Genomic DNA, 5,482 nt, shown 5'->3' with positions numbered 1-5,482 from the left:
AGAGAGAGAAAAAGAGAGAGAGAGAGAGAGAGAGAGAAAAAGAGAGAGGTGTGTGTATGTGTGTGTGGGGGGGGGGGGACATGGACGAGAGAGAAAGAATACATTTTAATGTGTTTCTTTCTTTCATTGGGGGGTTGGACAGGCCTCTTTATCGTGACTCGCATCCCACCTCTCACCTCACTCATTGAGTGCTTTAGGGGCATCCTGTGACCTTCGACCCCGAGGACAATAGGGGCCGGGATGTTTCCCAGTGTGCTCGGCGCTGGCCGACAACAGGAACACGAGGGCGCTCATGGGAAAGCAACTGTTTACTATGTGACAGGATGAGAGGACCCTTCTCTTACCACATACATGCGTGTGTGTTTGTGTTTGTGTGTGTGTGTGTGTGTGTGTGTGTGTGCCTTCGCATGCATGCACACGCACACTCTCTTACCTATGTGCATGCATGTGCAAGCTTGAACACACACCACAAACACAAACACACACACACACACACACACGTTCATATACAGGACATGCATTTTTTGCTCATGCATGCAAGCACACACTTGTAAATATGAATTTATATAAGTGTCCAACACCATGGCACATAATCAAAATAAAAGATGAGAAAACAAGGTAATCACACACACACACACACACACACACACACACACACACACACACACACACACACACACACTCATAATGTGTTTGCATATGCATACTAGAGTATATACCTATATACATCAAAAGACTACATATGCTATTTTGCATATATGAATGCAATATGCATATATGAATTTCACACACACACACACACACACACACACACACACACACACACCTGTCCCAATGCTCAGAAACCATCAAAAAAAAGAATTCGAGCGAAGGAACTGAGATCCTGTACTATACTACTGGCACTCGCACATATTTTATCATGCATTATCAAAACATAATCTAATATTAAAGCTGCTAGCAGGATTCACAGGGGCCAATCACCCAGACTCGGTGAGCCGCACATTCACAGACGTGCTTAAAGACGTGAAAAATCCAAGATGGCGGAAAATCTCATTAATACGGTAATCACGGGGTGCGTTGAAGTCATCTTGACCCAGGGAATCCAGGGATGCCTGGCGGTTCATTTTGGACACACGGTTCAAAATTCATGACCGTAAACGTCCTCACGTTTACATTTCATGGCATTTGGCAGACAGCCTTATCCAGAGCGACTTACATTTATCTCATTTATACATCACAGTTGAGGGTTAAGGGCCTTTCTCAAGGGCCCGACAGTGGCAGCTTGATGGTGATGGGGTTTGAACTCGTGACCTTCTGAGCAGACGTCTTAACCACTGAGCTACCACTCATACCACTTCGTATTGGGCCAAAATTTGGTCGGAATGTTCCCTTTACCCTCCACAATCAGTGTGCCAAATTTCACAACTTTTTACCAGACGGTTCCATGCGCTGCCACAGACGCCCCAGCCAAAAGAAGAAGAATAATAATAAGAAAAAGAAGAGACGGTAGAATTATGAGAGCATGTAAAGAACATCCACCAATACAGAGACACGCATACGTTCCGGTCCACGCCTCATAAACACACGTGTTTTTCTCACGTCCTACTGCACGTACTCACACCCGTGGACCTCTGTTCGGGGGAATCTAGCGATCGGTATCACTGAGCATTTCGGATTCCGACACCCACAGCTCCGTAAACAAGTCGTAACACAACCCCTCCGCTTTCTGAGCGAGACGGTCGGGCCTCTCGCACGTTACGTTATATGTATATGCGTGTGTAAAGTGTAGCAGCACGGCGGGATACGGTTTCCCCGATTACATTTCGGCTCCCCGGGCCGTCCCGTCGTAAAGCTGGGGGTTTCTGTCAGGACAAAAACGCTTTGACATCTCTTTTCCTCCGGGTCCGAGTTTTGAAGCGTTTTGCCCGCCACGCAGTCGTATGCCCTCTTGATTCCGATTGAGGCGTTTACGTCAGGGGTTCAAACGCCTGCTCATCACCCCTGCTCTCTTTTGTTGTCCATATCTAATAAAGCACAAAGCCTACTCTTCTCTTTTCAGTGTGGATTTCAAGGGCACTGTGGCTTTTAGTCAAATAAATCTTGTTTTCCTGCACGGCCCCGTTTTTTTCTTTTTTTTTCTTTTTCTTTTCAGGAGCAGCACTGTAACCCCTCCACCCACCCAGAGGAATACAAAACGGCTATAAATGCAGCCTTTCACGGCAGTACAGTCTTCACGAGGAGCCTCGTCCAAGGCCTCCTCTGAGTAATAGGCCTGTTTAGATTTCATTACCCGGGGTGCCATTTCATCTGCTTGTACTTACAGCTACACGGCCCGCTTGTCTACAACACGGCGTAGTGAAGAAACACGCGGACCGTTTTTGGAATGCGAGCGTAACTCGTGGATTCGCATCGTCTGCCGAGCGAAGTTGCATTTAGATTTAATCGCCGAGCTGATGGCCAGCAGAGCCACGCCGCTGCTCCTGCTAATAAACATTTCAACAACCATTTCTGAAATCCAGACTCAACTGGGACACACCTACGCACAGGAACACTGAGCGGACATTGTGAGGGTTTGGCTGTAAAGTCGAGAGCGTCTAAAGAAACGTTCTGGTGAGAAATCGCGTTTAAACCCATGAGCCAAAGCAGGTTTCGGTGTCTTCTTTAGTTTAGTTCTGACCCGAAGCGACGAATCTTCCATTTACTTGCTTTAGACAACGTGATCACACGAACTGAACAAAACAAATCTGTAAAACAGCAGCGAGAGGATCTGTCATAGGAACCTCATCACTGACGGGGTTAGTTCCTGTTCTCACTTACAGCTAGCTATAAATAGCGCACCTCTAAACTGTCGTTCCTTCACCAACATCTCATTTATCTCCCTCTTGAACGGAATAGAAGGGGGAAAATAATGTTACCAAGAAACCGCAAAGCGTAAACCCTTCTGTCCGGAAGATATCGTTCTGGACGGGAGACCATGATGACTCCATAACGACTCTGTAAATGTTAAATAAACACCCCCTCGCAGAAAACCTTATCGATTATGCCGAGTCGGGCTGCGCGTCCTGAATAGACGTCCTCGTACGTCGTTACTATAGAAACCGTGACGTATTAGAAGGAGTGCATTGATATGAACCTGCGGTCTGAAGAGCTGCCGTCGTAGGAAATGAATCAACACCTTCTAAGCAGTCAGACTCGAGAGCGCAACAGCCGGGGTTTGACATCTGCATAGCGTAATGTAACATCGAGGGCTGTTTAATCTTATCCTGATTCCACTGGTTTATCAGTTCATCCAGGAGATCGGGGTGTTGCGTGGTCCTGCACGGTTGGAATGAAAACCTCGACGCCCTCGCGCCCCTTTCCACACTAGCAGAAGTGACACTAAAGCGCACTAAGGGCGAAAAAAACAACATGGCTGACGTTTACGGCATCCGTCTACGGCTATTCTTGAAGTGTAAATCTTTATGACCTGTCAGTCTGCTCAGATTTCACATTTGGTGGAACCTTACTTGTGTGTACAGTGGTTATAGAAAATCGTCATACGTCTAGGTGGGGGGTGGGGGTGGGGGGGGGCAATTAGCGTGGTGTATGATCTGGGAAGTGACTGGTTGTACCTGAGAAAGTTTATAATGGTTACTCTAAGGGGGATGATCCATCCATCCATCCATCCATCTTCTATACCGCTTATCCTTTTCAGGGTCACGGGGAACCTGGAGCGTATCCCAGGGAGCACGGGGCACGAGGCGGGGTACACCCTGGACAGGGTACCAATCCATCGACGGGCACAATCACACACACACTCACACACCCATTCATACACTACGGACACTTTAGACACGCCAATCAGCCTACCACGCACGTCTTTGGACTGGGGGAGGAAACCGGAGTATCCGGAGGAAACCCTCGCGGCACGGGGAGAACACGCAAACTCCGCCCACACAGGACTGCAGCGGGAATCGAACCCCCGACCCTGGCGGCGTGAGGTGAACGCGCTCCAGCGTGAAGCCACCGTGCGCCACGAAGGTGCTGATCACTTATCCGAAGCAGGTATTTCACTAATTCAAATTTTCATAATTGCTCAGAATTTTTTTTTTTAATTCTGTATTTTCACATAGATGTCGAGGGTTATAATGTGTAAATACAGCTGGCAAAAGTTAGATTGAATTGATTTTAATGTCCAGGGTGTGATGTGACAAAAGGTAAGGATTCTGCCCGTACAGGGTAGGATAGATTTTCTATAGGCACTGTATCTGTCACACTTTTCGAATTTTTAACTGTGGTTGATGGTGTAAGTGGCTACAAGTCAGAAAGTCTGGATGCGCTTTGAGGCAGAGATTTACAGCAAAGGATTCCACTTCCATTGCTGGTTAGCAGCATTAGCCCCTTAGCTACTCTTCAAACTTCGGACACCGAGCATTTCTTAGTTAGTCGCTGTGTACGTTTCATTTTTTTTCCCTTTCACTTTAATCTGAATCACTTTCCATTTTAGTTGGTAATGGTAGGTAAATGAATAAGATAGACTACTGTGCTTGTGTGTGTGTGTGTGTGTGTGTGTGTTTAAGTGTTGAGCGGGCACCGTGTGTGGCTCTGTCGCTGTTTGTGTGTAAAAGAGGATTTCCCTCTTTTGTTCCCCGAGGAAGCCCACTAGCTGTCCGACTCGCTTTAACTGTCATTCACACTGAGCTAAAGAGCACAAATAGCAGCGCTAATGTACGCCACAAAAGCTGTCAGTAAACTCAGCCTGTGATTAGCAGCGGGTCAAAGTGGGACGCTAATAATCCCTGAACCTTTCAGCCTTTGAGCTGGCATGCCGATTGATTGTGATTTTAACTCGATTGGTATTTTTACTTGTCCTGCGTTTATTATGTGTAAAATTACCTCAGGAACAGATAAGAACTCGGTAAATCCCCCTCAGCTTATCTGTAATGGGTCGGTCCAAAGTGTCAGAGCTCCAACGGTCACTTATTTTTAGCTCGCTAGTCCTTCCAAAAAACATGCTAGCCCACAAATTAGCATTGCATTAAACAGGCTAAAACACTAGATAACATTATATTAATCAGGCTAAATAACTGACTAGCGTTATAGAAAACACTCTTACTAGCGTTATAGAAAACAGTCTAACTCCCAAACTACTGTAGTTTATAGAAAACAGTCTAACTCCCAAACTACTGTAGTTTATAGAAAACAGGCTAACTCCCAAACTACTGTAGTTTATAGAAAACAGTCTAACTCCCAAACTACTGTAGTTTATAGAAAACAGTCTAACTCCCAAACTAGCGTTATAGAAAACAGTCTAACTCCCAAACTACTGTAGTTTATAGAAAACAGTCTAACTCCCAAACTAGCGTTATAGAAAACAGTCTAACTCCCAAACTACTGTAGTTTATAGAAAACAGTCTAACTCCCAAATTAGCGTTATAGAAAACAGTCTAACTCCCAAACTACTGTAGTTTATAGAAAACAGTCTAACTCCCAAACTAGCGTT

Source organism: Ictalurus punctatus, chromosome 5, assembly GCF_001660625.3.
Source record: "Ictalurus punctatus breed USDA103 chromosome 5, Coco_2.0, whole genome shotgun sequence".
NCBI lineage: Eukaryota > Metazoa > Chordata > Actinopteri > Siluriformes > Ictaluridae > Ictalurus > Ictalurus punctatus.
This window is presented reverse-complemented; position numbering follows the sequence as displayed.